Raw genomic sequence first — 13,647 nt, 5'->3', positions numbered from 1 at the left:
TTGTCATCAGCGTAAATTTGTTTAAGTTAGATTAAGTAGTGTGTAAGCTTAGGGACCGATGACATCAACAGTTTGGTCCCTTAAGATCTTATCACAAATTTCCAAATTTCAGTAGCCTCCATCGTCATCATCAGGAGCAACTGACTATCTTCACTGCTACTGTGGTGGCATTATATAGCCTGTGGACGGCTTCTGATTGGTCGGCGTGTGATTGGTCGGCGTTTACATACTGTTGTCGCAGTCGGTGTCAATGTCTGCGCTGGTGGCGCCACCGCTTATGTGGGATCATAAGCCCTGCAAGGATTGTCTCTGCTCTTCTCTGCATTGAGTGCTCTTTTCCATACACTACTCAGATAGTATCTGCTATCATGGTTAAAGTTCTTCTCGCTCATTCTTATTTTAGAAGCCACGTTGATAATAGAATCCCAGTATGTGGAGGCATGGGACAAAATTTTTGTTTCATCAAACAGTATGGCGTGAGCCACTGTTTCGGCTCGCTGGTCCCGAATAGCTGTCATAGACACATGCCACGAAAAATGATCTATTATTATTAAAACAGCGATTACCCATTTGTGTTTGCACAAACAGTCCCAAGACGTCTAAGCCAAGTAATTGAAAAGGTCTATCCGCTTCCGGTAGTCATTGCAACACAATTTTCTGATGACTCAATTCCGCCCACTGAGTACACGGAATGCAATTCTTTACATACTGATCGACACCTTGCCTACGCGTTGACCACCAATAACTCTGTGCTACCCTCCTTTCCGTTGCTTTTCAATCCAAATGACCAGAAAACATTGAATCATGTGCTTGCCTTAAAATTTTGCTTCACAATTTTTCTGGTACGACTATGCGTGGACCGCTCCTAGTTTTACAGTACAATATCCCGTCTTGCACGATGAACTGTCACTGCAAGGTAAATCGTTGACAATCTGTGTCGGTGGTTTGTGCCTCCTCCCATTCTTTCTCATTTATTCCTGTGCATTCCATGGCGCATACTTCACGACTCAGACCATCCGCATTTCCATGCGATTTACCCGGTCGATGAATCACTTCAAAATCGTACTCACTAAGACTCAAAGCCCACATAGTTAATCTACTCCTTGGTTCTTTAAGCCCTAACAACCACTTAAGTGCTGCATGGTCAGTAATCACCTTGAAACGTCGTCCATACGAATAACACTGGAAATAGGTTATTTCGAAAATTAATGACAATAACTCCTTCTCGGTTGTTGTGTAATTTTTTTCTGCATTGTTTAGCTGTCTGGAAGCATATGCTATCGGGTGTTCCTGCCCATCTATTTCCTGAGATAATACAATACCCAAGGCAAAATTGCTAGAATCACAACATAGTATAAACTGTTTACTAAAATCTGGAAAAGCCAAAACTGGACTAGATGTTAACAAATTTTTTAACTTTTGAAAAGCCTCTTCGCATTCTGCTGAGCAGTGAAATTTTGCTCCCGTCTTCAACAACTACCTGAGGGGTCTTGCAATTTCCTCAAATTTTGGAATATACCTCCTTTAAAAATTGGCGAGACCTAAATAAGACTCCAACTCTTTTACTTTTGTAGGTGTCGGAAAATTCATTACCGCTTCTACAAGTTTTGGATCCGTGCAGACACCCTCCTGTCCTATAATATGACCTAAATAACGGATGTCTTGGAACAAAAAATGACATTTTTCCATGTGAAGAGTTAACTGCGCTGCTTTGAGATGATGGAAAACTTCGCGCAAACGGCGCACATGTTCTTGCACGTCCTTTGAGAAAACAATTATGTTGTCCAAATATACCATACACTGATTAGGTTTCAGCCCTCGTCACACGCTATCTAGTAACCGTTGGAGGGTTGCTGGAGCATTTTTGAGTCCGAAAGGCATTCGCCGATACTGAAAATGATCTGTAGGTGTTGAAAAAGCTGTCTTCGGTCAGTCTTCTGGGGCGACCTCCAACTGGTGGTACCTGCTTTGAAGATCCAAGGCCGTGAAGTACCGGCTCTGACCCAAATTATCCAAATTATCAGTGATATTAGGCATTGGGTATGGATGCGATACAGTTTTTTGTTACAGAAAATGATAATCGCAACAAAAACGATATGCCTTGCCCCCATCAGGTGAATTTTTATCCACTATTACGACAGGAGCGGACCAGGGACTACTACTGGTTTCTATCATCCCATCCCTAAGCTGTTGATTAATAAATTCTTTCATGACAGGCTGTAAACTTTTTGGAACACGATATGGACGTTTACACACCGGTGCTTCCTTCCCAGTGGGGATGTAATGCTGAACTAACGGTGTGGCGGGCAGTGGACCATGAGAATTAAATAACTCTTTATATTCCGTCAAAAGGTTCTCCATGACTTCTCAGTCTTGCCCTTCTAAATGTGCTACTTTATACCTCAGTGCAGACCAGCTGACAGACTCTCCTGGTATTGCGTAAGCTCCTGCGAAATACTTATCCAGTTCATCTTCCCCTATTATCTCCAGATTCGTTATCACGGTACCCAGTGCTAACTGCACCTCTTCAAGGCAAAATTATCAATACTGACAGGCTCAACCTTTTTTCCTTCTATTTCCCGCACATAGGACACGCTACGGCTCGTAAAACACTTCATTTTATCCAGTGGCTCATTCTCAGACAAAGGTTCAGCAACACACAACGAATTTACCAGCACGCTAGCTTCAACATCTGTCCAGATTATTTTCTCTGTACCCTTTGGTATTGTATCCCGCGAGTTAACCCTAAGGGACCTTGTACGCAGTTTAGGTGGCTCACCCATCTGGGTGGTTTCTTGTGACAGTAATGGTTTTTCGACCACAGAACCTAGGCAAAATTGTATTCCATCCAGTTCTACTGTACGCCGTTCCAGGTTAAGTTTTGCATGATGCACAACCAGGAAATCCAATCCGAATATGACATCATAGCTGCTGCCAGCAACTGGAAGAACTTCTACCTTCACCTAGAAGTTCCTCATTTCCACTCAGAAGTTTAACACTGCTGATCTGAGTGACTTCACCTGTCCCCCACCCATGCCACTTAACGCCCAGTGTGGTGGTTTTAATTCTACTTTACTGAGTACATTTCTACTCGCCATGGATACCTGAGACCCGGTATCCAATAAAAATTTGCACGGTCTGCCCCTCACCAAGCCGGGCAGAAAAAAGTCTGCCACTAATTCTGCACTAGCATTAATCCTTACCGTGGGTGTTGCACAGTGGACACACCACCCCCTGCCCCGTTTAACTGAGGAGGGTGAGGCCCACCTTGCGGTTTCCTATCATGTTTCTGCCTGGACCCATTGCAATTACACTCCTGATGACCTCAACGTCTGCATTTCCTGCACTGCACTTCCTTGCAAACGCGCCTAATGTGTCCCATCTCACCATATCTGAAACATTTTATTTCTGCATTAAATACTGCTTTCCTGTCCCGTGTCTTTGTTACTGCTTCAACTTCCTCTAACGCCACAGCGATTCTGACTGCCTCATTGAGAGTCTTAGGGAATTCCATCCTAATCTTGCGGGAGGTTTCGGGTTGTATACCCCGCAAAAATGCGTCTAGTGCCCTCTGCTCAGCTTCCTGCAGAATGGCTTCATTAACCCTATCGGAAGCTATTAGCTCATAGATATTAACATTAATTTTTCGAATTCGATCTACAAAAGCTTCTATTGATTCCCCATTCCTTTGATACATTCTATTCAATTGTTTCCGATAATATCTAGACGTATTTTTCCTCCGATACCTTTCCAGCAACCCTTTTTTGGATACTTCAAATGTCCAAGCATCCCTTAATTCTTCGTGGCATGTAACGTACGCTCTGGCATCCCCAGTTACTTTCAACTTAGCCACATGCAAAAGTGTTTCTGCACCCCATTTTCCCAATTTAGCGGCCGTGCTAAGGTTCTCAAAAAAAAAAAAAAAAAAAAAAAATCATATCATCCTCCCCAGCTTTTCCCGAGAAAGGGATGACCAAAGACGCAGTGTTAGTGTCAAGAATTACTGCATTAACAGGAAACCGTTCCTTGCTCACTTCTTTAGACCAAGCAAGCTCTATCTCTAATTCCAACACTCGCTCAAGTAGCTGCTGAATAGTCACCTCGGCTGACACAGACTGCTCCATCACTACCAGCTATCGAATCAAGACTACAGTAAGCCCAGAAAGAAGAACAGGATGGGAAGACTGACTATGCTACAGGTTCAGACAAACCACCAATGGAAAAATTGGCACTTACTTGTCACATTTCAGGAGTTGCTGATCCATTGTTGCCCTTCTCAGGTGCCACATATCCTCATCGATTACCAGCCACAATTTCCTCCAAATCCAGGGAGAAGACCACTACTGTCACCAATTGTAACAAGAGTGGGTGATGCATAGGTTGCCCGACTGACACCACTTGTAATAGGATGACTGGAGCGGGTGACGTGGTTGGGGTTGTAAGGCCTGGCTGGGTAGAAGAAGGTGGCTGTTTTTAGCAATCTTCCTCTTTATTGTTGGTTCTTCCAATACATTTCCGGTAGCTCAGCCCCACCGCTCGTGTTGTGGTGGAGACGTGCTGATGCGCGCAGCCCGGGGAACGCGATGCCTTGCTCGGTCAGTGGCTGCGCAGGCGGTAGGGGGTTAGCAGCACGAGGCCCGGCCTAGCTCACCTCCTGCAGAAGCTGCAGCTCGTGACGACGCCGGGAGTCGCCGGTGCAGCAGCGGGCAACGCCCTCCGCCGGCCAGTCCTCAGGGGCAGTGTCACCGATGACGACGACATAACAGCGACCGAACGCCCAATCGGTCGAACCGATGCTGACGCCCACCTCTGATGCCCTTAAATAGTGCAGACCACTGCTGAATCCGTTGGTTGCATGACGCCGTGTTTAATAGAATGTTCTCGATGAGTTAGCTAACACAACGGAGCCACACGCGGCCCACGCCTGCATAATTCTGCTAATGCTGCATTCTGGCTGTTGATGGCTGCCGCACACGTACACACATACCGACGCTCGTTGCAAAACCGTGTCACCTGCATAACGCGCCGGCCAGCCTTCATCCTTGAGGCTGGCGCATCGCGCACTGAAACACACTAAATCACAATTTCGCACCATATTTCCTAAAAATAACCCCTTGTCCTCTACACTATGTTCTTCCTGTGTTCATCCTGCACCCTTTGTGACTGAAGCCCTTCTTGTGTTTTCAGCCCTCCACTCGGCTCTGTACCAGAGGTCCGCAATCGGTCCTGTCAACTATGCTGCAAATGGTCAGCTCTGCGTTTATCTTGCAAGCAAGTCTGGCAGCCTTTACCACTTCTGTTAGCTGCTCGAAACCAGAGAGTATCTCTTCTGATCCAATGCGACACACATCAGTGGTACCGACGTGAGCAACCACCTGCAGTTGGCTGCACCCTGTGCTCTTCATGGCATCCGGGAGGACCATTTCCACACACGGAGTGCACATTGGTTTTCTTACCCTCCTTGTCAGCCAAGTCCCTAAGGGGCCCCATAATGCGCCTAACGTTGGAGCTCCCAACTAACAATAATCCCACCATCTGCGATTGCCCGGATCTTGCGGGCTGAGTGGATTCCTCTGAAACAGGACAGACGACAGCATCCGTCTCAGCGACAGTGTCAGCCATAGACAGCACCTGGAACCTGTTTGTCAGACAAACTGGGGAGGCCTTACGTGCGGGCGCCTGGGAAGTCTTTCGCTGCCTACTTCGCCCCCGGGCAACCTCCCACTCGACCACAGGTGAAGGGTCAACCCCAGTGCAAGCAGTAACTGGGTTGGCCACTGGTGAGGACCGATCATAGGACTCTGACGCGCTGGACGTCCGTTGGATCCCCACGGCCAGCCCACAACAGTGGTGCCCATCCACTGCAGCCTCAAGTTGTGTAACCGAAGCCATCACAGGTTGAAGCTGAGAGCGAAGTGTCACCAACTCAGCCCACATCCGCACACAACAATTCGCAGCCCCTGTCCATACTAAAGAGCGCGGAAAACTAAACTATGCAGATAAACGGACTATCGGCACGTGCTGCGCAACTCTACTGACGAAAACGCACGAACTGTGTGTCTAGTAATATGCAGATATTCAAAAATCTAACTATCGAAGCACTCAGGTGAAACAAAATAATTTGTCCCTGATAAGGAACTTTTAATATGTCACAAAATCGATTTACTTTCTAACGCAAACCAAAAACGCGGGAACTGTAGCTATTAGATTTTAAATTTACACGCAGAAACTTAAGAAACTAAACTATTAAAGCACGCAGATGATACAATAAAATTCTCTCCTGGTAGGAGCTCGTAAATGTCACAAAAGCGGTTTACTTATCTGTTGCTGCTGCTGTCGCGGTCGGCTACTGCTGCCTGACTGACTGACTAGCACCAACAAGCGGTCACACTAGTTTTCAAAACAAGCGAACAAACGACTATCGACTCGCGCTACGGAAATCTACTGCAGACCCTGACGAAAACGCAGGAACTGTGTCTAGTAATACACAGATATTCAAAAATCTAACTACCGAAGCACTCAGGTTGGTTTATCTCCTTTGGATGTAAAGTTGACAGTCCATCCACTGATTCGATGGTCCATGTCTTGTGAGAGTCTTCCTCCTAGCATCAGGTAGCAAAATTCTATACAACACACAAATATAAAGATAAGTTATCAATTCTCAAATCAAGCTGCTGTCCCATTGATACCTGATTACGGTGTAAACCCAACTCTTGAGAAGTTACATTGCCCTCTACTTTCCTTGTAACAAAATTTTGGTTCAAATGGCTCTGAGCACTATGGGACTTAACTGCTGAGGTCATCAGTCCCCTAGAACTTAGAACTACTTAAACCTAACTAACCTCCAGTGTTTGCTGAGTCTTCAGTATGGTAACAAGGATGACTGCATCATACTGTGGGGTATGTCATTCATAATGTCCTGGAAGTCTCTTAGGAAGACATCCCATATTGTATACTGTTTGATACAATAAATTCTGCATACATTCCCTAAGTCTTCATAATCCGTTTGGCCGGATTCGCGAAGGATGGTAGGCTGTGACAAATATAGGCATGATATTATGTCTTCTTTAAATGCCATTTCGCGTCCCAGAGTTGAATCTGGAGCCGTTATCTGACATGAGTTTATCGACACACCTAACTTGTACAAGGAAATCCTTGCGTAACACCCTTGATACTGACAGTCCCATTGCTGTTCCCAATGGCGCGAATGTTACATACACTCCTGGAAATGGAAAAAAGAACACATTGACACCGGTGTGTCAGACCCACCATACTTGCTCCGGACACTGCGAGACGGCTGTACAAGCAATGATCACACGCACGGCACAGCGGACACACCAGGAACCGCGGTGTTGGCCGTCGAATGGCGCTAGCTGCGCAGCATTTGTGCACCGCCGCCGTCAGTGTCAGCCAGTTTGCCGTGGCATACGGAGCTCCATCGCAGTCTTTAACACTGGTAGCATGCCGCGACAGCGTGGACGTGAACCGTATGTGCAGTTGACGGACTTTGAGCGAGGGCGTATAGTGGGCATGCGGGAGGCCGGGTGGACGTACCGCCGAATTGCTCAACACGTGGGGCGTGAGGTCTCCACAGTACATCGATGTTGTCGCCAGTGGTCGGCGGAAGGTGCACGTGCCCGTCGACCTGGGACCGGACCGCAGCGACGCACGGATGCACGCCAAGACCGTAGGATCGTACGCAGTGCCGTAGGGGACCGCACCGCCACTTCCCAGCAAATTAGGGACACTGTTGCTCCTGGGGTATCGGCGAGGACCATTCGCAACCGTCCCCATGAAGCTGGGCTACGGTGCCGCACACCGTTAGGCCGTCTTCCGCTCACGCCCCAACATCGTGCAGCCCGCCTCCAGTGGTGTGGCGACAGGCGTGAATGGAGGGACGAATGGAGACGTGTCGTCTTCAGCGATGAGAGTCGCTTCTGCCTTGGTGCCAATGATGGTCGTATGCGTGTTTGGCGCCGTGCAGGTGAGCGCCACAATCAGGACTGCATACGACCGAGGCACACAGGGCCAACACCCAGCATCATGGTGTGGGGAGCGATCTCCTACACTGGCTGTACACCACTGGTGATCGTCGAGGGGACACTGAATAGTGCACGGTACATCCAAACCGTCATCGAACCCATCGTTCTACCATTCCTAGACCGGCAAGGGAACTTGCTGTTCCAACAGGACAATGCACGTCCGCATGTATCCCGTGCCACCCAACGTGCTCTAGAAGGTGTAAGTCAACTACCCTGGCCAGCAAGATCTCCGGATCTGTCCCCCATTGAGCATGTTTGGGACTGGATGAAGCGTCGTCTCACGCGGTCTGCACGTCCAGCACGAACGCTGGTCCAACTGAGGCGCCAGGTGGAAATGGCATGGCAAGCCGTTCCACAGGACTACATCCAGCATCTCTACGATCGTCTCCATGGGAGAATAGCAGCCTGCATTGCTGCGAAAGGTGGATATACACTGTACTAGTGCCGACATTGTGCATGCTCTGTTGCCTGTGTCTATGTGCCTGTGGTTCTGTCAGTGTGATCATGTGATGTATCTAACCCCAGGAATGTGTCAATAAATTTCCCCTTCCTGGGACAATGAATTCACGGTGTTCTTATTTCAATTTCCAGGAGTGTATTTAAATGTTAGTTCCACCATTACCATAACGTAACTGTATCTACGTCAAGTCCAAGGAGGAGGTCCCATTTAATCCGTCGTCCTTAGCTGATATATTTTCCTAGACACAATGCATTGGTGTTTATGTTACCTGCTTCGATGGTTTGGGCTTTTGGTAATTCTTACAAATAGGCAATACTTTTCTGATCCACCTCTCTATGTTATTGAAGTGACATATCTTCTTCAGTTGAATAAGCATTTAAACATAACTAAGGTACATATACCAGAATATCTTGCTAATTAATTCTTCTGGAATACAGACAACCCAAACCATATCCATGACCTTCCTTTGGTAGAATAGAATTCCGTTCCTCTCAAGGTAGAACTGCCTGATGAGCACATGAGTTCTATCTCAGCACTTAGTTTTCAGTGCCAATAGAGCAGGATCTTCATCCAATTCTTTGGGTATTCCTTTCATCGAGGTAGCCACAAAATTTTCGAAGGCCATCTTCTGCAAGTAGAACAAGTAGGGATGGTTCTTTTTAAGGTTGTCGTGTACATCAATTATAAGCTCCGCTGGTGATCTTGATAGCGTATCAGCAATGATGTTTGTGCCTTCTGGTACATGTGTAATTGAAAAATCGAGTAACTGAAGGAAAAACACCCATCTAGTCAGTCTCTCACTGTTCAGCTTCACAGTTAATAATAGCTCAAGAGATTTGTGATCTGTGTAGATACGCATCTTCCTGCCACATAAAAAATACTTAGATTCTTTTTAATGCCCAGAACACCTCCAGTGCCTTCAGCTCTGTGACCGAGCAATTCTTCTTACAGTTTGTTAATACTCAACTTCGTAATGCTATCGTTTTATGTACCTTCATCCCGTTTTCTTCAATCTCCTGGAAGAGCATGACTCCTAGTCTCAACTTGGCACTATGCACTGCTGTACAACAATCCCCCGTGAGGTCAGGGTGTGACATTATCAGCACTCTGATAAGTGCTGCATTTAGCATGTGAAACTTTCTCTCCACTGTTGTGTCTCACAACCAAGGTGTTTTCTTGCTGTTTAGGGTGAAGAGGCAAGGGGTACACATTGTGTCTACAATTATGAACTTTTTGTAGAAATTTATGAGACTAAGAAACCACCTCGCCTGTTGCCTGCTCCTCAGGGATGGGAATCCTACTTCAGCTTCAATTTTGTCAACACATGGTGTTATGCCATCTCTCTTATCATGTGGACAAGGAATTCAACTTTGTGTGTTCTGAATATGACATATCTATGTTAGATGTTACGCCATGATCCTTTAAAGAGATGAACAGTGCACTCAAACTTTATTATGCTTCTTTCATGTTCTTTCCACTACCAAAATAACTCATGAGACTTTCCCTAAGTGTCTCGTCGAGGATACCCTCTAAATCACGTATAAAGGCTGAGGATGAGATATTCAGGCCAAATGGCAGACGACAGAACTGGTAGCAGCGTCCAAATGCCAGGAAGGCTGTGTACTGCCTGCAGTCCGGTGTAATTCGACTTACCAGGCGTTTGACCATAGATCTACCGATGAGAAAATCCTTGCTCCACGAAAACGCTGCAACAGTACCTTCCGTTTCCCAGGTCGGTCTGTTTCAGTTGCTGTGATAGTATTTGTTAGGCACAAATCGAGTATGAATCGAATCCATCTGTCCTTTTTCTCTAAGATTCACAATGGGGGTGTTATAATTTAATACAGCATGTTGGATTCACATCGTTGTTTAACATTTTGCGGATCTCTTGTGCCACTTTGTTTCTGTAAATGACTGGGATCACTTACAGAGGGAGAAAAATTTACTGTGCTCCCTTACTTTGAAAGGGTAACTAGAGCTCTTTTTGGTTCTGTGAGAGTACTTCATTACTGGTATTGAGAACTTTCCTCAGTTGTTCCCTATCTAGTGCACTGATGTCAGTTAGCTGATTCATGCCTTTGTCAATCTTGTTTCTGATTTTTTGCCTAATCTCCGCCTCCCCCTCCTCCTCATGTTGTCATAATAGATAACCATAGTGGGCTTCTACTGTTCTTGCTCAAAGTTCATCTTCAAAACATAGCTTCAGATAATACACACGTACAAAGTACTGTATCTGGGCTTGGATAGCTTATCCATCGAAACGTATCTTGATGTTCTTGCCTTTCTGCAGGATGACCTCCTCCCTACTCAGATCCAACATGGCTTGGTTTCTCTGTAAGAAATTCATTCCCATTATCAAGTCAACGGCCAAATTTGGAAACACCAAGAAGTTCTCAGACAGGGTTTGTCCCTGACACACTAATCACAGTCTTGTTGCATAGCTAACTTCTGTCACTTTGCCAGCAATGCCGCCTTAATCCACATCTACTTCATTGAGAGGATAGGGCAACTAAACCCCTGAATGCATCTCTCGAATGTAGTATCTGCAAAAACAGAGATTTCACTTTCACTGCCTAATTTTACTCCGAATTTTAAGCTCTCTATAGACACATTAATCACCAGGTGCAGACCCTGTGTGGTGTCTGCGTCCTTTTCTTCCAATAATAACCCCATGATATCTTCGTACTCCAATATATAAACTTGGCTTATTCCGAATCGTTCATAAATTTGTCCACAGTTTGGTGAATCAGGAGATCACAACTCTGTGCCCTCGTCTTGTGGCCTGTTCTGATCTGGAACGAAACCGTTTTGCGGGAACCTTGATCCGTTATTGTTCTGTGTGTAATCATTCCATCCACCATATTGAGAACTGAGTTGTAGTAGTTGCCACCTTCCCCTCCAGCGATCCGTTTCTGTTGAAATGCCATTTGATAACATTGTTATTATTCCTATGTGGTTCACTGTGAAAATTACTTTCTTGTTGATCTCGCGGTTTCTCGCATTCTGTAACTCAAATGCAAATTCTAGTTTGCAGAGGATAGTCTTAAACGCTTCCACGTGTACTCTACATCTTCCTGCCAAAACCTGCTGGTAATCCAGAGCCAGTTTCATATAACAGAACGTATAATGTCACCCAGGCTGCACGGCGCGTCTAGGAATTGATTTTTATGTAACATGGCTTCAAACCATTTGACCAGGCTCTTAAATCCCAATGCGGTCAAGTCTTTAAATAGCTGTCTGTGTTTCCTGGAACCAATAAGTTGCTAAAAACTTGTCGCTGAATCCCCTATATGACATGTACATTGGGCAATGGCACGCATCTTCTCCACCATATTTCCTCTGAGATGCCTGCAGGCAGATCCTAATATATATGCAAGTGGCCACGATGATTGAAATGGAAAATCACAATGAGCTATCCACATTTTTGGGTGAATCAAATTACCACTATCTTTGTAGTTTTGAAACTTACGCAGAAACAGAAAGTGCTTAAGTCAAACATTTCTGTAGCTTGTACACAATCTAATTCCTGACTGTGAACACTGCGACAATCCTTCGCTTGCATGTCCTTTTGCTAGTGGACTTTGTACTGTTCCTAGCCTATCTTCAGATTTAAGTAGTCATGTACAATTTTTTGCCTCACCTATGGCTGCTTCTCTTCCCAATGCTTGCTCTACACATACTTGTAGCCTCTTGCGACCTCTGTCGGTCTCAGCGCATCTTTTCTGCAACTATTGTATTAAACTTTCATGTATATTCTCCAACTCTAGCAGTGATAGAACTATTCGTGTCTCGTGTTGTTATCAGAATGGAGACGTCCGAAGCCACGCTTGCCTTGCGTACCTGTTCTTTTAGTAGTTCATAGTTTCGGTTCGATAATTATTTTGTGGCCTCCCTAATTTGCGGCTCAGTGTTTTCTTCCATCTGCTCTACACGTTCTCGTAATGTCGTTTGCTCATGTTGTATAAGCTGGATCTGTTCATTTTTGTCAAACTTCCTTGTATATCTCCTCCACTCCTCCACAGGATTCTTCTATTTTTTCGTATCTTCAGGTGACGTTTTTGTCATGTTAATGGCATCTTCTGCTACTTTTAAGGCCCATTCCACCATCGCCGTAGACTTCAAGATTCTTCCTTCACAATCTTTACTTCCTCTTTTACTTCCTTCTTTGTTTCATCTGTCTGCTTCATTATTTCTCCTACCCTTTTTTATGCTACTTTTCGTGCTTTTTCTGCTTCTTTACATACTTCCTTGCGAGCATCCTCTGCTTTTTTATTGATTTTATTTAAGAATTCGAGTATACTCGACGTTTTGCATGTCTTTTCTGGTTGCTTGATGGGTGATGAAGAGTGTGAACTAATTTCATTACTTGGTTCCTTTTTTCCTGGCTGATGTACTCCTGTACTGGTCCTCAAAGTTTGAGATAGTTACCATTGTCTTGACGTGTTGCGAAGTGGCATCATCAACTTCATAACTGCAGATGCTATGAGCCTTTTGGCCTTACTCGTCACTCAAAATTCCGAAATCATTAGCTGAAATTTTGTCGTTCCTGCCCTTTAGAAATTCTAAGTGTTCTGCCAACCCCTGAACAATGCTATCTTGAGCCTGGTCAATGGTTTATAACGCTTTATTTTACTCTTGTTCTCGTTTTAATCATGCCTTGCTGCGTATTAACATTCACTCTAAATACAAGACAAAATTACTGAACTTTATAGCTTTTGTGAACAAAATGTCACATACCACTACTGTTTCCTGTTCATGTTAATCACATAAAAAAACCTCCAAAAATTTTATCAATGCTGATAGTGTTGCTGATCAACTGATATGGATCAGAATCCACGAAATCACAAGAAGAGCAATGAAATAATACAGGTATTAACTATGGTGCCAGTGGACAATCTAAGTACTCCGTATTTATCCTTTCTTTCAGAGTTGTTCTGAGATTTGAAATTAGTGAAAACAACAAAAACTTACACAAATTCACAACAAATGAGAAGTAATCTTTTATCTGACTATGCCTTAATTCGTTAATGATCCTGGCTCAATTTCCTTAATTGCTGCATACTCTGAGAATAATTATGGTGGCCTGACTGTGCATCTGAAGATCATAACAGGTCAGTCCTGATAGGATCGCCAAATTATGAGTGG

The sequence above is a fragment of the Schistocerca americana genome, chromosome 2 (assembly GCF_021461395.2).
Source record: "Schistocerca americana isolate TAMUIC-IGC-003095 chromosome 2, iqSchAmer2.1, whole genome shotgun sequence".
Lineage (NCBI taxonomy): Eukaryota > Metazoa > Arthropoda > Insecta > Orthoptera > Acrididae > Schistocerca > Schistocerca americana.
Note: the sequence above shows the minus strand (reverse complement) of the source record.